General features: G+C 46.0%; 1 long non-coding RNA gene across 1 annotated transcript; it reads left to right on the top strand.

Moving 5' to 3' along the window:
• Positions 1–8,818: 8,818 nt before the first annotated feature.
• Positions 8,819–25,089, top strand: LOC142584308 (uncharacterized). Its single transcript, XR_012828752.1, has 3 exons — positions 8,819–8,962; positions 15,235–15,372; positions 24,966–25,089. It is a non-coding gene; the product is annotated as an uncharacterized LOC142584308 (long non-coding RNA).
• Positions 25,090–25,862: the final 773 nt, after the last annotated feature.

Raw genomic sequence — 25,862 nt, 5'->3', positions numbered from 1 at the left:
CCTACAATGCCTACAGACCGAAGAAGAATGCTTGCAGCGACGAGCGTCTGTCAAAACGATGATTGTAGGCCACCGTCACACAGAAGAAGCAACGCGCTTCGTAGTCTGCTGGGAGAACGGCGCTTTAGGTTCGAACGTCACAAGAACAGGGTGGCCAGTAAAAAGATCCATTCGTGGCCATGAATTGGGAGCATGCAGCCAATCCTTGAAACTCAATATCAGGAAAACTAGGTGACTTGTGGTCGCATTGTTTGGCCCAGATAATATGAATGCCGAAGAGAACTTATGTTCAAAATTTTATTGAGATCGCTGGACATCAAAAAATCGCTGGAGTTGCCCTTTAAACGTTCTCTCCATTCTTTCCCGGCCATGACCCTCTTCCCATAGTGTAAGGTAGCAAACCGGACATCATTCAAATTGATGTCCTTGCATTTCTTCATTTTATTCTCTTTCCTTTCAAATATTTATATTAGGCGGCGTCTGCGGATGGGCCAGGGCACGCTGATAACATCGGAGGCGACGTGCTTCAATTTACCTCATATCCGCTAACCACCTGGTGCATGCATCGTCAGCTTTGATTATTTTAAAATACTGCTAACGAGAAAGGTATACAATTACTATCCCTTCAGCTTTGTCAATGTTGTTTCAATGGCACGGACCGCTCCTATCGAGAATAGAATACAATAGAGCCAAAGTGAAATGTCGTTGTAGGGGTTCTTTGTTGTCGTCTATTTGCATTTAGAAAATTGCTCCAGCATGCCGAGAAATATTGTGGGAAGCAATTTTTGCGATATTTGCATACAAGTGTGTTGCAGTTTTTTTCTAAATATTAGCCTAATGGAAAGAACATATGTGAATGATAACTAGTAATTAAAGCCCCTTTTCGAATTATTTCATATATCCCCCATTCTTTTACGCCCCGCTTAGCTAAAGAGAATTGGCCTGCAAAATACATTTTTAAGGCTTCTGCTATTGAGTGGTCCCGTGCTCAAAGTATTCTACAGTGAATCAGCTAACTAGAGCACCATGACAGCTGATAAAGTGATACGTTGTTGCTTTTGCAAGATGTCAATCTTTAGAATTCCAGCTTTAAATATGTTCATAGCACTTAACCGCCAGCTCAATTGTATATGACGGGTTATGGCATCATAAATTGATGTCAGTTCGGCTGCGAGTCTGCACAGCATTTGTTGTGCAAAAACAGCAGTCTTCAATAATAAAATGCATGTTGCTTCTTTCAGTACATTCGACTGCGGTTTGCTCCCTACATCTCATTAACCATCTCAGTCATCTACATCTTTGCCTCGGTAAGCAACAAAAACAATTTCCTGAACTTCGTTTTCTAAAAAAAACTTGAATGTGAGCATCCGAACAACACGTCCGCAAAAGTTTATCTCCGTCTTTAGGTCACAGGTGTAAGTAAATAGCCCGACGGCACAAATGTTTAAAAGTATAGTACTTGAATGGACAAAAGTAATATTCCAATGTAACACCTTTTTGGGAAATTGCCGAAAGCGCATTAACTTGCCTATTCTTGTATTGTTATGACAACTGTGGGTTGATATTTTAGCAAGCCAATAATGGCGGTCATGTTTTTGACTCCATATTTTAAACAGCAGTGTTTGAAATGTGATGTTGTGCTGCAGCTTCAGCACTAAAGGACGTAAATTTTCCACAAGAAGTTGTAATCTCGTGGGCTTTGCGCAAGCTAGCTCAGATAACCATGGTGTGTGACTGCTATCACAAATTCATTACGATAAGTAGTTTGGAGAACTGCAAATTGTCGCTCCATAAATCATTTGAGTGATTAGAAGTGCGCCGTGTTAACCAACTTGCACCAATGCACCTCTGTCGCGTGACGCTGCGTTGCGCGCTACATGCACTATTCCTCGTACTCGATACCAGAGTTGCGGAATATCAACTTCGGAACTAGCATGATTCGGCAATCATTATACGTTATCAAGCACTCGAAATGCAATGGAAAAATGGGACGACAGCAATCAGGAGGGTGGAATCACAGTGGAATTGGAACCCGATGTTCCGGAATAGAATTCGAATAGAATGGGCACAGAGTTCTTGAGCACTAACTGTTCATTTTAGGCGTGACTTCAAAACTGGTACATTTCTCAATTCAACTAAACTAAACGCGGCCAATTAATTACATTTCTCCATTTTTTATTAAATACCTGCTCTTTCAATATATCCTTAGACATATGACCACATCTGCCGCGGTAATTATAAACAGTATGGTATTCTAGACATCCTAATCCTGTGAAATCACGGTATCTTTTATGCATCTGCAACTTTCACTTGTCAAGAGTGATTCGATCTAGCTTGCTTCACCTACGGCTCAAGGATGGAGGATGAAAACGATGTCGCAAACATTTGCACTGTCCGTGGGTCCGTGGTGACGTCGAACACGCGTAATTTATTTTCTCGAGCTGTCGTGTATCCAGACTGCTTGATAATTGGCATTCAGAGACGTTTGCTGAAAAAAAACAGTGCCCGTTAACATGGCAGTACATGTGAAACAAGAAAGGTCATGCTGCAAGACATATGAAAGCGTTTCGTTTTTATGGTAACCCTCAAACTTTCATGATAGCAGTAAGTACGCGAAAAAGTACCACCTAACGTTATTTATTTCGTACTTATGATTTCCAAACTATGGTATTTCCTACCATAGGCGCAAAGGGGAATAGCTTCATAATTAAATATAAAAGAAGCGTTTCACTCATTGTAATTAGAGTTGTGGAATAGATCAGCTCAGACATTCCTGCGGCCAGCCTGGTCCATCTCTCAATATTACGAAGAGGTAAAAGGGACGGAATTACGGTGTTCTCCACTTTCTGTAATGAAGTGCGAATGGAATGGAGCTTGCCACTCCACAGCTCTGCAGGACACGCTGCGCGGGAAAAGTGGATACACGCGACTAGAAGGATTTCTCTTAGGGGACTATTCGTGCTAAGATTGTGTCGACGCCGAAAGAGGCACCAACCGCTATTCGCTGTATGATACTGAAGTGTTTGTAACACGCGTACCTAATCTTAACCGAGCTTTTCAAGAACTAACCCCCACTGCTTTCATTTCAGCAAAGCCTTGGTGCGCTGGCCATTTTTGCGGCAAGCCTGACGATTGTAGCAGGTATGTCTCGTGTACTGTGAGATATTCAACCAATCGATGAATCAAACAACATATCATTAAATGCATCAATGAATACATCGATCAATACGTCAGTCAATACGCCAATCAATCAATCAATCAACCAATCAGAAACTTTAATTGCAGGATAAATTACATTATTCTATGGCGTGCGGAAGAAAGTCAGAAAAACAGCGACTTGACTACTAGTCCTAATTGCCAAGACAAATCAGAATGGCAGCAGGCCGGACATGAGAGTAAAAAAACGACAGATCTAGAGAGAACAGCAGCAACTACACAAAAAGAAACGTATTAGCCACCTATCTTAACAGGCGACTTCAAAAACGGAATAAAATAAACAATATTCTCTTGTCAACCTGCCTTGAATTTATCTTTAATTATGGTCAGCAGCCACTCGCCGCAAGTAGTTTTCACAAACGTTGCAACAAAACGTAACAACGAAAGGTCACAAACGTCACACAAAAGTTGAAAAATTTGTCAATATTTCATCTTGCTGACAGAAAAATTACAAAATTCTTCGGAATATAGAGTATACAGGCTTTCGCGAGAACGGAGGGGAATCCATCCTTTGCCTCCTGAATGTGTTCACAGAAAATATTCATACCATGTTACTATATTTTTTTACTTTTACTTACAATGCGATCATACAGTACTGTTGCGTGCACAAAGTCTGATCATTTGCCAACATTCAATCTGACAAGTATTTCAACTTATTATTCATCACACGAAAATGCTGGCTGCTCCCACGAAGAAACATAGTGCTGCAAAGCTTGAAATGCCAGACCCGAGACCATGGTGAAGCAGATTGAAAACTTCTCGTCTAGAATCTAACTGCCTCGCCTCACATGCATCGAACAACATAACGTGATCCAACTACTCTTTCGTTTCATAGCAACTGTTGCGGTGGAGTGGTTAGAATATCTGTCTCTAAGAAAACATATATTCCCGCGGCTTTATGTTCGCTTGACTAGTGAGTGCGTATTCCTTTGACTAGTGAATTAGTTTGACGACAGGTTGACTATGCAGGTGAAGTCAAATTTAGGCTGCGCGAGCCGACGACAACTGCATGTTCATTATCAGTGAGCGCCACGTTATACCAGTTATTTTCGTCAAAAAGTTTGTCTTCAAACGTTCTTGTAACAGAACCTTTTTTTCCGCGCTGTAATTTTAATTACTGTTCTTCAAAATAAAGCAGAGCTCATCACTGCACAGTGTTTCATACGGTGGAAATAAAGCTTTAAGACGTTACAGTTGGCTTTACGAGCTTTTGCAGTGTAGCCTTGGCAAATGTGGCTCAACTCTACGCTATTGCTTTCTCTTCTGAGACGCCTTCGCGATTACGAAAAATAGTGTTTAATGCTCATGTGGAACTACAACAAATATGTTTTCAAGAACACTGCCATTTCTTGCAGTATTCGGATTTTCGCTGCTCTGGAGTAACATCATAATTGGACTGTGCGCGACAAGTTACACGGCACTGGTAAGTTTAACACTTCTTTAAGGAAGATGGCGCTATAGCATTACACACTAGTATGCGAGCTGTTTTCTGGCAGACAGTACTTTTACCCAAATAAATGACCTAGAAATCCTACAATCTGTAAAAATAGAACGTATTGAACATGCCATAATAGACTCTGATTGCAAAACAGCCGTCACCGGGCAAAAAAAAAGATATTAAGCTATGTCTCAACGTTCGCTATGAAACGGCCGTCCTGAACAAATCCATTCCAGTGCAAGAAGCAAAGCCGCGTAAATGCTTACTTTTCTTTCTACTTGCGCCCTCCGAGAACGTCTCTGGTCTTATTTACATTTTCATCAGTTTCACTGAATAACTATATATATGGACAGTTACCTCTTGCGCATTCCTTAGCGTACACATGCGCAGACCAGCTACCGATTACGTTGCAACCATATAACGGATTTTGATGCAAGATGGGAGGATGTGTGAGCGGTCTCCACAGCTGCAGGTCATGGACGGTGAGCAGCCGCTTTGCAGCAGCTGCAGTGATGATACGTAGGCTTTAAAAATGTCATATACGGTGATACTGATGTGGTCTTCGGCGCCACTTGAACACTCTATGCTGTTGGGCTGTTGACGTCTTCGATCACTGAACAATAGATTAAACGTGGTGAAATTACAGCGAGATACACTGCGCGTAGCAGACTGGAGACAATGTGCCCTTCTGCCACTGGGACACTCAGAAGTGGCGGCATCTGGCCATGTGTCCTACGCGGGATAACATTACGCGGATAATACGGGGGACTTGACAATTCATTGAGTGACAGCGAAAATAACGGCGGCAGTTTCCTGTTGTCCAGAGTCAGCGTGACATACAGCGTCGGTCCCGAAATGCGGCATCAGTAGCGGTTCGTCGCATATATATATATATATATATATATATATATATATATATATATATATATAGCCTGGTTCCCATGCACAAAATTTCAGTGGCGGTGCAGCGGTAAATCGGACAGAAGAGCATTAGCATGACGTCACAGCAGTTTAATCTCCAGGATCCATTATTCATACCCCGTTCACCACATTGCACAGTGTTGTGCAGCAGTTCACCGGGTACACGTTCTGCCATGATAGAATGTTTAAGCTCGACTGGATGAGGACGTAGAAAGAAACAGACACACACAAACAGCGCAACTTTCAACTATAAGTTTTGTTTTCGCTAAAGACTAAAGGCAAATAGACTAAGACTAAAGGCAAATAAAGACGCAATCTGGTCATATATAGCTCATTTGGTGCCATCGCTTTTAAGAGCGCCTAATAGTAACGAACCGCCAAAAAGATCCGAGGTAAAAATTTCTCCTTCTAGGCTGCACGGTAAGCCTCATTCTATATGGAATTTCTTACAGAGAAGGTGTTCATGGCTAGGTTCTGGCGGATGTAATCTCGGTCGACATAGACCAACTTTTTTCCATACGTGGGCCGATCCCGAAGATAGTGCAATGCCGAGCCGACCCGCGGCGGAAGTGACACAGGCGTTAAGCTCTCCCCGTACGCTGGCCGATCCTGAAGGTAGTGCAATACCTGGCCGATCCGCGCAGAGGCGAACCAGGCGTTGAGCACTCCCCATACGTGGGCCGATCCCGAAGTATTGCATAGCCGGGCCGACCCGCGATAGAGGTGAATCAGGCACTGGGCACTCCCTACACGTGAACCGGTCCCGAATATTGTGCAATGCCGGGCCGACCCACGGCGGAGGCGAAGCAAGCGTTAAGCACTCCCCGTACTTGGGCCAATACAAAAGATAGTGCAACGCCAGGCCGACCCGCGGCGGAGGGGAAGAAGGCGTTAACGACTCCCCATACTTGATCCAATCCCAAAGATAGTGCAATGCGAGGCTGACGCGTGGTGGAGGAACTAAAAAAAATCATGGGGTTTTACGTGCCAAAACCACTTTCTGATTATGAGGCACGCCGTAGTGGGGGACTCCGGAAATTTCGACCACCTGGGGTTCTTTAACGTTCACCTAAATCTAAGTACACGGGTGTTTTCGCATTTCGCCCCCTCGAAATGCGGCCGCCATGGCCGGCATTCGATCCCGCAACCTCGTGCTCAGCAACCCAACACAATAGCCACTGAGCAACCACGGCGGGTAGGCGGAAGACGTAGGCATTAAGCACTCGCCATACGTGGACCGATCCCGAAGATTGTGTAATGCCGGTTCGACCCGCGGCGGAGGTGAAGTACGCGTTAAGCCCTCCCAATACGTGGACCAATCTTGAAGATTGTGCAATGCCGGGCCGACACGCGGCGGAGGTGAAGTAGGCTTTAGGCACTCCCCATACTTGGGCCAATCCCGAAGATAGTGCAATGCCGGGCCGACCCACGGTGGAGGTGAAGCAAGCGTTAAGCACTTCCCATACGTTGGCCGATCCCGAATATTGTGCTATACCGGGCTGACCCGTGGCGGCGGTGCAGTTCGCCAGTAAGGGGCCCACATTTCACAGCTTCTCTGGTCATCCTTCTGCACAGAGTGGAAGGGTACTAATTTTTTTAACTGCACCAAAAAATTACCTGAGGTCAAGAGCACAGTTCGAACTGTTCATTCAAATTACTGCATGAGGCGGCCGTTATTCCTCCGAGGAAGCAAAATCAACCCTGTGCATAGCGCTGCGATGCTGGCGCAGGTATTTGTGTTTCAGGCTCATCGAAAGCTCCAAGTCTGTTAAATTTGTGTGCTTTCAGATGAAGTCCAGCTAAACCGAGTGCAATTTTAGAAGCAGGGTCATACGCCTGTGAACATATGTCAGAGATTCAAATTACGCACCTGCTGACTTTGGAACTGTGATATTCTTAATGCGGATCTAGTAAATAGCCCCGCCTCCTACACAGAAATTCCCCCAGTTCAAGTAGAATCAAAGAACTTCATTTTCATACGGGCAATCCTAATACTTCGTGCAGCGAAATATTCATTCAACCTTAACATTATTTTGCGCCCTGCTGCTTCTGTATTTCTTTGCCGACATTGTAGTCTTTTCTTCAACTTTCACCACTTTTAAATGGCCAAATTTTTACACCACTTATGTTTACTTCGAACCCATGCTCAAGGTTTTACAGCCGAGCTGTATATGGCTACTACCTCGGAAAAAATGTGCCCCTCCCCTCCCGAAATGCTGACAAGCACAAATCATCATGAGTGATAGCGCAGAAAGAGTCCAAGCTCAACGGCACGGGCCTCTGTGGTCTCGAGGACCTGCAACGTGCCCTTGAACTATCCTTGTCACACGTGGGACCCAAAGAGGTCCTAGCCAGACGGGTAAAACAGATTTTTTTTTCAAAAATGTGTTGTACAAAGGTTTTCAAAAAGGACTGTTAAAAACTTCGCGGCGCCAACCGTGCAGACGCGCTAGTGCCACTGCTCGCGCGTTCGTCGTCATTATTCATCAACAGCTCTCTCCGTTGTGCGAAAAACGAACATCATCAGCAATGGCTCGAGTGTCGTCATGTTGCACAGCTGGCTCCGTTGCCGCTCATCATTCCAGCGGAGATGATGATGGTAGCAGCTTTATTGTATCTCGCCGGATAAGGAGGACTCCTACTCCCCGTCCCCGGCACACAGGCCTTGGGGACGGCGGCCGGGACCTCCGCGATTAGAAGCAGGCAAAGAGGTCTTGACTCCTCGCGGCTTCTTCCGCCAGACGGATGGCGTGCTGCTGTGGAGTAGGGTCCTCGCTCCGCAGCAAAGGTTCCCAATTTCACTTCTGTCGTCATAATAAGGAGGCCGCGTTTAGGGGGTATGAGCCATTGCTTAAGGTGGTATGAGCCATTCATTGTCTTATGTGACGGACCCATTGCATGACAGAGTTAATACGCCAATGTGTGTGAACCTATATCGCCACGATGAACACAGATTAGGACAATAAATGTGTTTGTACCTTTGTTAAATATTCTGGATCACCTCTGTGTCGTGCGCTAAACAGCTTCACTGGTCGTAAATCTTCACATAGTGGAACGGCCTCAACTCTTTTTGAAATACTCTTGTATATATTATAATATCATGCTCAAGTAGAAGAAAACCACGAGAAGAGCATAAACGTGTGACGAAAAATAAGTGAACACCTGCCATGGTTTGTTTTCATTGTCTCCTTCCAATGTTCCCATTTGTACTCTATAAAATATAAATTAGGGTGGACTCCGAGGTGTCGTCTGGACAGACTGCATGCAGTTAGTCTTCATCCTGCTGGGACCGGCAACTGTCATAGCGAAGGTCATCATAGACTCGAGAAGTTCTGCAACGCCGATACAACCAGTAGATGATTTCGATTTGCGCCCATACATCGCAAAGTAAGTTGCCTTCAAGAATGACGCTTTTATATCTTAATTGAACAACACTTTCCTGCGGCTTCCGGGAAGCCGCAATGGGTCTTCAAATGTTGCCACCAACAGATTAGTCGATACTGTTGTGCGACGTTATCGACAAATATTTCATCACCATCATCGTCATCATCATCAGCCTGTTTTATGTACACTGCAGGACCAAGGCCTTTCCCTGTGATCTCCAATTACCGCTGTCCTGCGCGAACCGATTCCAACTAGCCCCCATTAATTTCCTAATTTGAAAGAGAGTAGGTTAGGGCGTGTTGGTATTCCATAACTGAGGTTTTTTAGCGCACGAAAAGGGGCGAAAGACAGTGGGGAAACGAGGACACAGCGCTGTGTCCTCGTTTCGCCACTGTCTTTCGCCCCTTTTCGTGCGCTAAAAAACCTCGGTTCCCAATTTCATCGCCACAACTTGTCTTCTGCCGTCCTCGACGGCGTTTCCATTTTCATGGTACCCGCTCTGTAACCCTTATGGTCCAATGGCTATCTAACCGGCGCGTTACATGACATGCCCAGCTCCATTTTTTTCTCCTAATGTCAATTAGAATATCGGCTTTACCCGTTTGCTCGCTGATACAAACCGCTCACTTTCTCTTCCTCAACGTTATAGCTAGCAGTTTTCGTTCCATTGCTCTTTGCGCTGTCCTTACCTTGTTCTCAAGTTTTTTTTGTCAGTCTTTTAGTCTCCACCCCATAAGTCAGCACTGGTAAAATGCACTGAATTTACACGTTCCTTTTCAATGATAATGGTTAGCTTCCAGTACGGAGCTGACAAAATCTACCGTAAGTGATCCAACCCGTTTTTATTCTTCTATGAATTTTCTTCTCATGATCAGGGTTCCTAGTGATTAATTGGCCTAGGTAAACATACTCCTTGACAGACTCTACAGGCTGACTGGCAATCGTGAACTCTTGTTGACTTGCTCGGCTAGTCATCACTATCTTTGTCTTCTGCATAATAATCTTCAACCCCACTCTTACACTCTCTCTGGTAAGGTCCTCCATCATTTGTTGTAATTCGTCTGCATTGTTGCTGAACAGAAAAATGTCATCCGCAAATCAAAGGTTGCTGAGGTATTCGACATTGATCCTTACTCCTAAGCCTTCCCAGTTTAAACGCTCGGATACTTCTTCCAAGCCCGCAGTGAATAGGATTGGAGAGATTGCGTCTCCCTGTCTGACCCCTTTCTATATAGGTATCTTCCTGCTTTTCTTGTGTAGAAGTAAGGTAGCTGTGGAACCTCTGTAGAATGTTTCCAAGGTATTTACGTAAGCGGTCTGTACTCCTTGATTACGTAATGCCTCTATGACTGCTGGGATCTATACTGAATCAAATGCCTATTCGTAATCTATGAAATCCATACCGAGAGGGTTATTGTACTCTGCGGACTTTTCCATAACCTGATTAATGACTTGATGTGATCCATTTTAGAGTATCCCTTCCTGAAGCCAGCCTGTTACCTTGGTTGACTAAAGTCCAGTGTTGCCCTCATTCTATTGCAGATTATGTTGGCAAATATTTTACATATTAATGGGAGTAAGCTAACGGGCCTATAATTTTTCAATTCTTTAACGTCTCCCTTTATGTGAATTAGCGTATTGTTTGCATTCTTCCAGTTTTGTGGGACCTTTGCAATCGATAGACCCTTCGTATAAAAAACCGGCAGTTTTCCAAGTATTACATATGTCTCCTGCACCTTTGATTAAACCGACTGGGATTCCATCTTCTCCTGCCGCTATTGCTCGTCTCATGTCTTGCAAGGCCCTTCTGATTTCATTGCTAGCTATAGGAGTAGTTTCTGTATCCTGCTCGTTACTGTTTCTAATTGAGGCATCTTGACTCCTCTCGGTACTGTACAGATCAGTATATAATTCTTCCGCTGCCTTTACTATGTCTTCGAAATTGCTGATGACATTACCCTGCTTATCTTTCAGTGCATACATCTTGATTTGTCCTATGCCAAGTTTTCTTCTCACTGATTTCAGGCTGCGTCCATTTTTTACGGCTTCTTCAGTCTTTCTCACATTATAGTTTCGTATATCACTTATTTCCGCCTTGTTGATCAGTTTTGATAGTTCCGCGAATTCTATGTTATCTCTTGAGTTGGACACTTTCATTATTTGCCGTTTCTTTACAAGGTCCTTAGTTACTTGGCAGAGCTTGCCTGCTACTTGCCTTGGTGCCTTGCCTCTGACTTCAATTGGTGCTTTTAAAGCCAGCTTTGTTACGGTTTCATTCTTTGTCTACATGTCATCTTCATCTCTCTGTTCTTAGGCTGCATATTTGGTTGCAAGTACCAGCCTCAATTTGTCTGCTTTTACCCTTACTGCCTCTAGGTCGACCTGTTTCTTCTTGACCAATTTTACTCTTTCTCTCTTCACATTGAGGTGAATCGTAGCTTTGACTTACCTATGATCACTGCTCTTTACCCTACCTATCACTTCTACATCCTGCACTATGCTGGGATCAGCAGAAAGTGTGAAATCAACTTCATTTCTAGTTTCACCAATAGGGGTTTTCGAAGTCCACTTTCTGTTGCTACGCTTTCTGGTAAACGTGTTCATTATTTGAAGCTGATCCCTTTCTGCGAATTCTGCTAGCATCTCCCGTCTAGCGTTCCTAGAATCAACGCTGTAGTTGCCAATTGGTTGTTCAACAGCCTGCTTTTTCCCCACTTTTGCATTGAAGTCGCCCATTACTACAGTATGCTCAGTTTGCGCTTTTTTAATGGCTAATTCAATATCTTCATAAAACTGATCTACTCCATCATCATCGTGACTGGATTTTAGAGCGTAGGCTTGTACTACCTTTAATTTATACCTCTCATTATGATGATGACGACTATAGCTATCCTCTAATTAATGCTGTAGAATTCGTCAATGTTGCCCGCTATGTCCTTATGGATTAGGAATCCTACCCCGTATTGCTTCTTATCTGGGAGACCTCTATAGCAGAGGACATGTCCGTTATTCAGCCATGTATAAACCTCTCCAGTTTTTCTAAACTCACTAAAGCCGATGATATTGCAAATGAAGTCTGATAGTTCCTCAAAGAATCCTGCTAAGCTTGCCTCACTCGACAGAGTTTGGCAATTAAAGGTTGGCAGGGTCAGTTTCCATTGGCGGCCTATCCGGGCCCAGAGATTCTTAGCACCCACTGCTGCGTTACAGGCCTGACCGCCACCTTGGTCAGGTGCTCCGCAGCCACTCGGGACTGAGGGCCATGGGTTAGTTGTAGGAATAATTCAGGAGGTAGTGCCCGAATACTGCACCAGTGAGGCTAATTCGTGTTCTGCTGTGGAAGTGTGTTTGTTGAAGCTTAGTGGCCTTCCTAATTTGGTTGTACCTGGATTAGTATAGTCCCACTCGCTCTCGGCATCTTTTTCCGCTGTCAGGCGTCCCTCCAAGCTTGCGGTGTCAGGCGTCACTCCAATATTTAGGTCATACGAAATCGTCCCTTTAGTCAAGCCTTATGAAATACAAGAAACGTATGTGCACCGGTGGAAACCGCATATACAAGCTTCGAGTAGAACATTGGCAGGATTGTCCAAAATGACCAACACGGCAATGCACAGGCAACCGCTATAGCGGCTCCTTGTTTGCTGTGGCGAAACGCGCAGCTAATGTCTCAACACTAGCGGAAACCACATAAGTGACAAGTGCTTCGACGTGGTAACATCGTGGTAGTCAAGTGGCATGTTCTCGGCCCGTTTGTAACAGTAGACACCAGTCCTTCGTAGTGGTATGTGCTTCGCTTCGGCTTCGTTCTGCAATAAACCTTTGGTTTTGCACTGTTCTGTACCATTGGCCCGTTAGCTAGACGGTGCTGCAGGAAGGATTAAGACGGGATTCGATTCTATTGTATTTTAGGAAAACTTGCAGGAGGAATTGAGATGATGTTTCATCTGAACGTACTGTAACAAAAGTGGCACAGCCTCATCCTTAAGATGGACATTCTACATCATTCATCGAAATCGTAACCGTGCTTCGAGAACTCTAGCACCCAGCATTAGCTTTACTTGCACCTCTTTCCATATTTTTGTTTTTTCTCGACTTTCTGGAGCATTTCATTCGCTTCACCTTTTTCCAGTAAAATGTAGTCAGCCAGTATTTACACTGGTCAACTTCCTTGTCTTCCTGTGTCTTCTTTCTCCTCCTTCTTGAGAATTTACTACTGGGTTTTTTTGGAGACAGCAGTGTATAAGATCCCTTGCAGCTCTGTGACTTCGAAGAATGTCAGAAATGAGTCGAGGATCAGCTTGCGGTTGGTTGGCAGGCTCCTCTATATATCATGCACTCTTAGCCAGCCAAGCATTGTAGATAATGGCGTCTGTTTTTCTGTTCCCGTGGCTCAGGCATTATAATATGAAAGCATTACGTGCCCCAAAGTTGCATAGAGCGAAAATCAATGGTAGTGGGCGTTACCGAATGATGGTTTCAAAAAGGGCCGACGTCGCAAGGAGTAAAAGTACGTGAAAATATGCTAGGATTGGCGTCACATTTCTCAGGGAGGTTGCGTTAAACAAAGTAAATCAACGGCTTTGAAAAGAAACAAAATTTGGTAAGTTTTGATCTTAGTGGGAGTCGAATCCAGGTCTGCAGGGTGCGACGCGAGCACGCTTCGCCGACGCCACAGTGGCCCCACGGTTCTGGCTGACTAAAGCTATGCCCAGTGCGTGCGCCATTAAACAAGTGAGGTCGCCGCCATCTGTCTGACTAAAGGTGTGGCCTAGTGCGTGCGTAATTGGGCATGTGATGGCGAAGCCAATGGGGGGAAGGTGGCGCCACGTGATGAGTATATGACATGAGCAAGCTCATGGCGTTGTGAGATGTACAAACGGTATAATGGTTTCGCATTCCCACACCTGAGCAGTTTACTGGCTTCTGTCGAGTTTTGGTACCATACCTGAATCTTGCACACTCCTAACAGTTTCACAGCCTGATATTAAATGGCGAAACGTTATTATTGAAAGAAAAACTGCACACGTGCAAAGTCCGGGGCGTCAATATCACTCACAATATAGGAGCGTTATGTTAGAGATTACATGATACAATCATACACACCTATCCTTATGTAAGGTGCACGAGCCGATCTCGAAAGCAATGAAATTTCTACTACGGAACGACTCAGACTACGACCCTAACATAAACGGGGCCTGAATTTGCTCTGGCAAAATTACATTAAGCATTTTTTCATAAAAATAACAGAATTTCCGGACTTGCCTCCAATAAACTTTGGCGCTCAGCGCAATCACTCTTCGTTGGCGTCTGTTTAATTTTGATCCTAATATTGTTGGCACATCTGAACATCGTAAATGTGTGCGGTATGTGAAGCCTCTAGTTTAAGACATTTCATGCAGTTTCAAAGTTATCTATAGTTCAATTATAGCAGCGTCCTTACTTCAAAATGTTTGCTTCTTTGCTATATTGCATTCCGTCCTTCTTAAATCACAGAAAATGTGGACTTGCATTTAGTAATTTATATTATATTTGACCGCATTGATTTGTTTTAAACACACGGGCCTCTTGCGCAAAAGCAACGGTGCTCATATAAGGTGCGCCATAGTGGGGGGACTCCCAATTGATTTTGAACATGAGGTGAACAGTGGTGGCAGCGAATGCTGCACAGTGAAGTGCTAGCGGACCAACTCAGGGCTGTCCAGAGGGCCCGTGTGATGGCAGAGGGGCTCGGCCTCTCTGTACCGACGTGGGAGCGGCCCGCATCAGTCCCAGACTGATCCCTCAGGACCTCAATAAAGTTCTTCATACCATACCATGAGGCGTTATTTAATGTGCACCTAATACTTCATACACGAGCCCCCATTGAAGTGTGACCTTTGTGGCTGGAATCGAACCCTAGACCTTAAGCTGATACGCGGAACGCCGTCGCCACCGGGTTACCCCTGTGGGTATGGAAATGCACGTAATTTATATGGTGCATGCCAATGTGTTGTATACGCTGTAACACATTATATCAACGAATAAACTTAGCTCTTGCACTAGAGCTCCACTACTGTGTTCTTCAGCCATACATTTGCAGAAAGGGTTATAGGGTTAGGACAAGGTGCGCAATTTGGGGCCTAAATCACACTTCATGTGAAGTCAATTAAAATATGTTTCGTGTCATATTGTGGACGTTAGGTTTCTGCTTGTGTTAAAGCATGTTCGAGGCGAATTTTACTACAATAATCTAACCTGTAGCGATGATTGCATTCCTGGACTGTTTAAATTTCAAGCATCGAATTCAACCTTTCTGACGATGAAAACGTCTGGGTTACTGTCGCTGCACTGACGGCATCTCTTTACCGTGTGGGCATGGACCAAGTCGTCGTTCAAAGGTGCATGGCTTCCAGAAGTCTAGCCAGTGCTAAAAGGTAAGAACATTTGCGATATTCGGCATAAAACGGCAAATGTAGTCGTAGTTTTTCTGTATCGTGCAAATTTCGATGTACTTAAAGAAAGTGCATACATGTGGAATGTATTTGTCCGCTACCCCAGAAGAGCATTAATTTAGCGTCTTGTTTCCGAACTGGCACAATGTTTCATGAGCAAACGTATGCTGAGCACTTTGACCTAATCATAAAGTACAAGTATGTGCAGCGTCGGAGACTAGATTTTTCTGAGATGGCCCTGCATCTTTGGCTGCTCCAAAGACCTGGAGCTATTTGTTGCCTGGAGCAATTCGTTCTATCTCGTTGAGCAATTTCTTGCGCGAAGTTGAGTGCTATTCAGCTTGCTTTGTCTGCTGCCTTCTGTGTAGTACTGTGCATATTTGTACCGTTTGTATGCTGCCCACCTGTTGTGAAATTGCCCCCTCCTACCATAGCCTTACGTATAGCAGGACTATGTATATATATATATATATATATATATATATATATATATATATATATATATATATATATACGCAGCAAAGAGACGACGAAACTTCTGCAAGACTGCAGGATTTATGCTCATTTTAATGTTATTGCAAGCTTGCTTTTGGCATCGACATTTGCTTGGAAAATGATTTTATTAATATATATATATATATATATATATATATATATATATATATATATATATATATATATATATTGTTACGGGAAGGAAGAAGCGTTCGTCTATTTACAAGTGGCTTTTAATGGCTGAACCAACAAGCGTAGAGCAGCGATGATGCTAAACTCTGCTTCGTCGTCTCTAAGACCACCATCAGCGTCGTCTTCTTTCCACATTACCGACTGTGACATCACCCCCGTCGGAAAAAGCACCTGATTGGTGCGGCTCAGCTGTCCGAGAAAGGTAAGGTTTGAGACGGCTGACGTAGATGATGTCAGAGAGAGGTGAAGGCATCGTGGCATCCAACGGAGACACCTCATACGTGACAGGGGTCACCTGGCGAAGGATGCGGTAAGGGCCATGGTATCGCGAGAGGAATTTCTCCGAAAGACCAACATGCCGAGTTGGATGCCAGACTAGCACCAGGGCACCTGGTTCATAATGCACGTCGTGATGGCGCTGGTCGTAACGGCACTTCTGGCGTGTCTGTGAAGCAGAAAGACGAATGCGGGCAATCTGGCCTGCTTGGGTCTCTGTGGTTATGACATCCCGAGTGTACTCTGTCGGCGAATCGAGCGTGGTCGAGAGGAGGGTCTCGAAAGGCAAAGTTGGCTCACGGCCGAAGAGGAGATAGAAGGGGGAATAGCCAGCTGTGTCGTGGCGCGAGGAATTGTAGGCGAACGTGACAAATGGTAGAGCAATGTCCCAGTCGCTATGATCGGAGGAAACATACATTGCGAGCATGTCAGTTAATGTGCGGTTCAGGCGTTCGGTAAGACCGTTAGTTTGAGGATGGTAAGCGGTAGTAAGTTTGTGTTTAGTAGCACATGATCGAAGTAGCTCGTCTATGACTTTGGAAAGAAAGTATCTGCCGCGATCGGTGAGAAGTTGACGAGGTGCACCGTGGTGCAAGATGACGTCGTGAAGCAAGAAATCAGCGACGTCTGTAGCGCAGCTGGTCGGTAGGGCTCTAGTAATGGCATAGCGAGTTGTATAGTCCGTAGCAACGGCAATCCACCTATTTCCGGCAGTCGACATAGGGAATGGTCCGAGAAGATCAACGCCAACGCGAAAAAAAGGGTCGGCCGGTATATCCAAAGGCTGCAGCAGTCCGGCAGGAGGCACAGCTGGTCTTTTCCGGCGTTGACACGACTCACACGCGGCAACATAGCGGCGAACGGAGCGGTTGAGACGGGGCCAGTAGAACCGTCGCCGAATTCGGTCATAGGTCCGCGTAACGCCAAGGTGTCCAGCGGTGGGAACGTCGTGCAGCTGCTGCAGTACAGTCTGTCGCAGATGAGACGGAATGACGGTCAGGAGCTCGGGCCCGTCGGGGTGCATGTTGCGGCAATACAGGATGCCATTTTGTAGCAGGAACATGTGGAGGGATGGGTCAGACGGATCAGAGAGCAGGCGTTCGATAATTGGGTGTAACGACTCATCTCGTCGTTGTTCAGCGCCAATGTCTTGCAAGGCAGAGAGCGAAAGAACGCAGATCGGTGCGACATCCACTAAGCCGTCCGGTACATCGACGGGATTTCGAGACAGGCAGTCGGCGTCCTGATGTAGACGACCCGACTTGTAGACCACAGTGTATGTGTATTCCTGCAGCCGTAGGGCCCAGCGACCGAGGCGTCCGGTGGGATCCTTAAGGGAGGAAAGCCAACAAAGGGCGTGGTGGTCGGTGGTAACTGTAAATGGCCGACCATATATATAGGGTCTGAACTTGCCCACCGCCCAAATGAGGGCGAGACACTCGCGCTCAGTAATCGAGTAATTGCGCTCTGCGGGAGAGAGGAGGCGGCTGGCGTAGGCGATGACGCGGTCGTGCCCACATTGGCGTTGAGCTAAAACTGCGCCGATGCCGTAGCCACTAGCGTCAGTGCGGATTTCTGTCGGAGCGGAGGCGTCAAAATGGGCGAGAACAGGAGGTGTGGTGAGCAGCGTGATGAGCTGCGAGAAAGCAGACGCTTGTTGAGAGCCCCAAGAGAAAGGAACGTCTTTCTTCAGGAGGTCAGTCAGGGGACGGGCAACATGGGCAAAATTTTCCACAAACCTGCGGAAGTACGAGCATAGGCCAATAAAGCTGCGAACATCTTTGGCACAAGTTGGTACGGGGAAATTCTGCACAGCGTGAACTTTAGCGGGGTCGGGGCGAATGCCTGATGAATCGACGAGGTGTCCGAGCATAGTTATTTGGCGGTGACCGAAGTGACACTTGGACGAGTTGAGCTGCAAGCCAGCGGTGCGAAAAACAGAAAGAACAGATGAAAGTCTTTCAAGATGAGTCGCAAAAGTTGAAGAGAATACGATGACGTCATCCAGGTAGCACAAACAGATGGACCATTTCAAACCACGCAAGAGCATGTCCATCATCCGTTCAAAGGTCGCCGGGGCATTGCACAAGCCAAAAGGCATTACCCGGAACTGATACAGGCCGTCTGGTGTGACGAATGCGGTCTTTTCACGGTCCATTTCGTCCACGGCAATTTGCCAATATCCAGAGCGAAGGTCTATAGATGAAAAATAAGTGGCACCATGGAGACAATCCAGAGCATCGTCAATGCGGGGAAGTGGATACACATCTTTCTTGGTGATCGTGTTTAGATGACGATAGTCAACGCAGAATCGCCAGCTGTTATCCTTCTTTTTGCCGAGAACAACAGGGGACGCCCACGGGCTGGAAGAGTTTTCAATAATCCCTTTGGCAAGCATCTTGTCAACCTCGCTCTGGATAACTTGTCGCTCAGAGGGCGACACCCGGTATGGGCGTCTGCGAATAGGTGCTGCATCGCCGGTATTTATCCGATGTGTCACGACCGTAGTTTGACGCAAAGGGCGATCGTTCAGATCGAAAATGTCGGAGTAGGACTCGAGGAGGCCACGGAGCTGTGCGGCTTCTTGGGTTGAGAGGTCCGGTGCAATCATCTTTGTGAAGTCGTCGGTCGGTACTGATGCAGAAGGCGCAGAATGAGCAGTGGTCGAAGACGGCGCAACAGATAGAGCAGAAATGTGGCACTCGTGCGTTGGAGACAACGTGGCAAGAGACATGCCTCGAGGAACTACTTGTGGGCTCTGTCCGAAATTTAGGATGGGAAGACATGTCTGATTGGCCGCAACAGAAACGATGGTGTGTGGGAAGGAGACATTGTAAGAAAGCAGGACTGACGTCGAGGGAGTAAGGACATAGTCTCCGTCAGGTACAGGTGGGCTGGCTAAAACAGGGATGAAGGTTGCTGCAAGAGATGGCAGGCGTATAAAATCCGCGGAACAAAGTTGAGCTGGAGCTTGAGCCGGAAGGTCAATGGGAACAGGTAGGGGTAGGCCAAGTTGTACAACACCGGCGGAACAGTCAATCAGAGCGGAATGGGCAGACAAAAAGTCGAGTCCGAGGATCACATTATGAGGGCAATGTTCAAGCACACTAAACAAAACGGACGTGTGGCGACCGGCGACACTGACACGAGCAGTACACATTCCAAGCACAGCCGGAGTACCACCATCGGCGACCTGGAGCAGTCGAGTAGGAGCAGGGGTAAGTACTTTTTTCAAGCGCGTTCGAAGCTCCGCACTCATGATGGAAATTTGGGCTCCAGTGTCGATGAGTGCCGTAACGGGCAAACCATCCACGTCCACGTCCAGAAGGTTCCGATTAGTAGGCAGGGTCAGCAGAGGAATTTCAGGCCGGTGTTCTAGAGCAGCGTCACCTCCAGGAGCTGCCCCAGTTAGTTTCCCGTCGGAGAGCGGCGACGGTAAGCTGGGGATGGAGAGCGACGCAGCTGGGGCGAACGGGAGCGGCGACTATGTGGTGATGGCGATCGGCTGGTCGCGGTGGCTCGAGCGTTGTCAGGTGCGTCTTCAACCTCGGTGGAGAGTGATGGCGGGCGAGGATTCAGTGGGGAGCGGCGGTAGGCGGGAAAGCTTGGTCGTGAGTGGGCTGGCCAGGAACTTCGACAGTGGCGAGAGATGTGGCCCACACGTCCACAGGAAAAGCAGATGGGTCTATCGTCATGGGTGCGCCATTCGGCCGGGTTGCGATAGCTCGGATATGGACCGTATTGGCTCCGGTGAACAGGGGCAGAGGCAGTAGACGAAGCAAAGTCAGGACGGCTGGCGGAGCAGATGGATGGAAGACCTACATTGGCAAGTTCTTGGCGAATGACCGACTGAATGAGGGACACAAGCGGCCGGGAATCGTCAAAGCACTGCGTGACTGGCGTGGAAGGAGACGCTGCTTCGATTTCTCGCCGAACGATACGTACGACGTTCTCGCTGGAGGTGGACTCACGCGGTGGACCAATGTCTTCGCACGTCGACGAAGCTGCGGTATTAGGTAGACGAGTAAACTGTCGAACTATGCGGCGACTCTTCGCGTCTTCGAAGCGGCGACATTCGTGAATTATCTCATTGACCGTTGTGATGTTCTTATAAACAAGCAGGTTAAACGCGTCGTCCGCGATGCCCTTTAAGACGTGGCTGACCTTGTCTGCCTCTGCCATATTGTTATCTACTTTGCGGCAAAGAGCGAGGACGTCCTGGATATACGCCACGTAAGATTCAGTGGACGTCTGTACACGGGTCCCAAGGTCCTTCTTCGCAGCACGTTGGCGGCCGACGGGTTTGCCGAACAAATCTCTAAGCTTCTGTTTACACTGGTCCCAACTCGTAATCTCTTCGTCATGTGTTTCGAACCAGACCCGTGCTGTTTTCTTGAGGTAGAATATTATATTAGCCAGCATAAGTGTGTGATCCCACCTGTTGTGTGCGCTAAACCGTTCATAATTCTGCAACCAGTCGTCAACGTCAACGTTGTCAATCCCGGAAAACATGCCTGGGTCGCGAGGCTGAGCCAGGATGACCGTCGGTGGCGACGCCGGGGCCGCGGTGGAACTCTCTCCTTCGGATGACATGGCGGCCAGGTTACGTCCGCTGCGGAGCTCCGTCTTGCTCAAGTGATTACCCCGCACGTCCACCAATGATGTTACGGGAAGGAAGAAGCGTTCGTCTATTTACAAGTGGCTTTTAATGGCTGAACCAACAAGCGTAGAGCAGCGATGATGCTAAACTCTTCTTCGTCATCTCTAAGACCACCATCAGCGTCGTCTTCTTTCCACATTACCGACTGTGACAATATATATATGTACAACTGACTGCACTCTGACTAAGGCTCGTCCTCCAACTGGACACGTTAGGTAAGTACGATACGTCTTGCAGAAGGTTCCTCGTCTCTTTCCTGCGTGTACATATATATATATACATATATATATATATATATATATATATATATATATATATATATATACACACATTAATAAAATCATTTTCCAAGCAAATGTCGATGCCAAAAGCAAGATTGCAATAACATTAAAATGAGCGTAAATATCCGGTTGGTCGCTAGGCTTTCATTTGAATGGCTACAACGCGATAACAACATTGCAACGGTCACATGTTCCTTCGTTTTCTTTTGCTTCTATTTCCACTCTGGGACTATCGAGGTGAAGGAACAGCTTCATGCACTGGTAAAATCTGCTTCCTAAAATTTCTGATGATGTGTCAGCTTAACGTACCCTTTAATGCACACGATCCTCTTCCTGCATATGCATTGTGTATACTCAAAACAGATGGTCTCACTACTTTTAAGGATTTTTAATATACCTTTTGTACTTACGACATTTCCAAGATAAGTTTACTTCTCTATTACTTCGTTTTATATTTCACGCCACTGAAATCCACGCTTCGCTTGCTGAACAGCAAGAAAGTGAGCCATAAAGCCAGCTAAAATGTCACGACTAAGGCGTCGCGGGTGTTTATGTCCCTCTGGAGTCTGAACAAAAGTGGCCTATGAGCACTGCATTTAGGCCAGTCAGACAGGTGGAAAAGTGAATACTCTCACTGCAGCAACACTGGAACTATGTGAGCTTGATAGCCTTGATACAATGTCGACTATAATCCGTTGAGTTTTCTCAAACGTAGAAAATTCACAAATCTAATTATTCGTCTAAATGTAATCGATTATTCTTGTTAAAATTTGTAATCAATCTCCAGCCACACATGCCCAATTTTTTTCAATTTACGTTACAAATACAGGCGCAAACGCTGTGAATGTATATGCCACTCAATAAAATGGAACGGTGTTCCAGATATTTCAACCTCTTACTTTTTATCTATAGTTTCCTAACAATAAAAATTGGCTCGCCATCCCAGCCCTGCAAAAGTGGATGTCACGTAATGCTGTGGAAAAACACCACTTCAACTTCTGTGGGGGTGTTCTTTCTAAATACGAAATCATTGTATCCGGCGTTAAGATCCGATGGTGCCAAAACCCATGTGACCAAGTTACGTTAACACCCGATGGTATCGAAACCGGTGTGACCAAGTGGTGACGTCACGTTTGTCATGATGAGAAAACGTGACTACGCCATCACCTCCAACTTCGCGTGAGGACGTTATCACACCAAAGGTCACGTGATGACGTCCTCACGTCAAACATGGCGTCACACGATGATGATGTTGTCAAGTGATGATGTCACCTGTTGACGTCACGTGATGCCTTTAGACAAGCAGCACACTGGGCACTGCTCCCTTTTTTCACTGCCTCCACGATCGACTTCATCATCATCATCATCATCCTGGTTACGCCCACTGCAGGGCAAAGGCCTCTTCCATACTTCTCCAACTACCCCGGTCATGTACTAATTGTGGCCATGTTGTCCCTGCAAATTTCTTAATCTTATCCGCCCACCTAACTTTCTGCCGCTCTCTGCTACGCTTCCCTTCCCTTGGAATCCATTCCGTAACTCTTAATGGCCATCGCTTGTCTTCTCTCCTCATTACTTGCCCTGCCCATGCCCCCATTTCTTTTTCTCGATTTCAACTAAGATATCATTAACTCGCGTTTGTTCCCTCACCCAATCAGCTCTTTTCTTATCCCTTAACGTTACACCTATCATTCTTCTTTCCATAGCTCGTTGCGTCGTCCTCAATTTAAGTAGAACCTATTCCGTAAGCCTCCAGGTTTCTGCCCCGTACGTGAGTACTGGTAAGACACAGCTGTTATAAACTTTTCTCTTAAGGGATAACGGCAACCTGCTGTTCATGATCTGAGATTACCAGCCAAACGCACCCCAGCCCATTCTTATTCTTCTGATTATTTCAGTCTCACGATCCGGATACGCAGTCACTACCTGTACTAAGTAAATGTATTCCCTTGCCACTTCCAGTGCATCACTACCTATCGTAAACTGCTGCTCTCTTCCGAGACTGTTAAATATTACTTTAGTTTTCTGCAGATTAATTTTTAGACCCACCCTTCGGCTTTGCCTCTCCAGGTCATTGAGCATGCATTGCAGTTGGTCCCCTGAGTTACTAAGCAAGGCAATATCATCAGCGAATCGCAAGTTTTTAAGGGTTTCTCCGTTAATTTTTATCCCCAATTCTTCTCAATCCAGGTCTCTGAATACCTTTTGTAAACAGGCTGTGAATAGCATTCGAGAGATCGTATCTCCCTGCCTGACGCCTTTCTTTATTGGGATTTTGTTGCTTTCTTTATGGAGGACTACGGTGGCTGTGGAGCCGCTATTGATATCTTTCAGTATTTTTACATACGGCTCGTCTACACCCGTCTACACTCTACACGATCGACTTATGATGATGTAACGTGAATACGTGATCACGTCAGCAGTCGCATGATGATGTTATCGCACAAAAAATCGCGTTCTGACATCATCACGTCAAACGTTACATTACGTCATAACGACATAGTCACGTGACGATATCGCCTGATGATGTAATCTGATGACGTCGTCACATCCAACGTGGCGTCATGCAATGACGTCTTCGTCAAACAATTATGTCACCTGATGACGTCATGTGATGCCTCTTCGAGAAGCGGCACACTGCGCTTTTCCCGGTTCTTTGCACTGCCTCCAGCATTGGCCCACATCTCTCTATGAGCACAGCACACGCGGTCACAAAAAATCCACACCGACTAGAGGCTACCAGCTTCGCTGTAATAAACCTGTGTCCAAGGAAAGTAGCCGCTGTTACCGGAACGGTGTTCCTCCCACCTGTACCGGAGAGGAGAGCCTGTTTCGCTGCCAACCAATTCCATACGTCTAATGTTTGCACTTAAAAGGTGAGAGCTTCACAAATATGTAACGCCGTTACACATATTTACCGCTTCGATATGGAATGTCGTACCATTTACGTAAGTTGAAGAACTTGAAAACATTTTTGTGTACATTTTTAACTTGGGTGGAACGAGATTAAGAATGAAACGTTTATACTGACACCATCTTCATAAATTTTTTTGCCTTGTCCTTCGTGTAGCAGTGCCTTGCTCCTTGCTTTTTGCTCTTGCCTACGCCTCCAGGGCAAGTATTCACAAACAGACTAAAAAAGCCTTCCTCGTGGGAGGCCGCTCTTCGGGCCACTTGCTCAGATGACCAGCAGCTCGGGCTGGTGGACCATGCTTGCCTAGAGATGTCGGCCAGGGGGCTCCCAGACGTCACGGAGCCCAACCAAATTTAAATAGTTCCAATATACTTTTATCCATCCATCCATCCATCCACTAAAAAAGCCAATTCCCGCCAATCCTACTTTTAAAGATATCATTTACGAGGGCGGCCAACCAATCGGAAAGAGCGCTTATGGATAAATAGCTGAGTGAAATCGTACCCGGGTTAGTGCGTAGGCTAGAAATCGTTATGATATGTCTTGGAACGCACAAAACCGGACAACAGGCAGTTTTACATCGTATAAATAACAAGTTGATTTTTACGTTTACATTCTGTTTCAATCGCATAAAGTTGGAACTGAAATGGCAAGAGTGCCGAAAAATCTTTGCGATTTTATTTCAGTGCGCTTTACATCGTTTGTAAAGAAGTGGACCTAAACATGCTTTTTTTTTCTTTCTGCTTGCTCCACACAGGACAGTTTTATTAGGGGCCGTCCTCCTCTTTGTCGTCAATCTTGTGAAATTAGCCTTGGCAGTCGCTCTAACCCTGTGGTTTCGGGGCTGCGATCCTGAGCTTTTGGGAGCAATAAGAAGCCCTGACCAGGCAAGTACGCGCTTTCATTTCTTAATTTGTTACTCTCACGTTAACTAACGCCTCTTTGAGCCGCAATAACAAAGTGGAAGCATAGTTATTTCTTAGTACATCGATGAGAGGCTTCTTAAAGCCATAGGTAATAACGTCAGTGAAAAGAAAAGATAGGAACATTTACATCTAACGGCATATATTGCATTCGTCTGCATGGTACGCGAACAAATTGCTTTTGAGGAGCTGCCATGGCTGTACAACCTTAAAGTTGCAGTATATGCGTCCTGTAGGCAACAGGTAACAGGCGCTCAATATTTCCTTGCTCCTACAGCTAGAAGATGTGCGATTCCTAGAGGGCCAATCAGAAAGTACTTGCCCTTTTTATTTTTAACCAAATATGGCTGTAAATGCGAAGTCAACATATCCATTCCCGGCGGTGGACCTTTGTTGAACCGGCCCGGCCTCATCTGCCGGTAGCTCCCCGACATGGCTCTGCTCTTGGTTGTTGAAGATGGCGTTCCTGCTTCACACGTCCAAGCGTACGACCAACGAAGTGTTAATCATATTCTATGGAGCAAGGGACGAACGCTCATCGAAACCCACGGCAAAATGCAGCGCACGAATGAGGAGGGTGCCCCGCTTTCAGAAGTGTGAGGTGGTGGTGTTTTGAGTTCGCACAAGGCCGTGCAGACTTGGATTACAATGAGGGTTCGGGGAGGCAGCGTGCATCGCTGACTGACGACAGGGGGCACCTCAAATTTAGTGCTGCGATGGGACAAATATCT

Source organism: Dermacentor variabilis, chromosome 6, assembly GCF_050947875.1.
Source record: "Dermacentor variabilis isolate Ectoservices chromosome 6, ASM5094787v1, whole genome shotgun sequence".
Taxonomy (NCBI): Eukaryota; Metazoa; Arthropoda; class Arachnida; order Ixodida; family Ixodidae; genus Dermacentor; species Dermacentor variabilis.
Note: the sequence above shows the minus strand (reverse complement) of the source record. Positions and strands in the feature narration are given on the sequence as shown.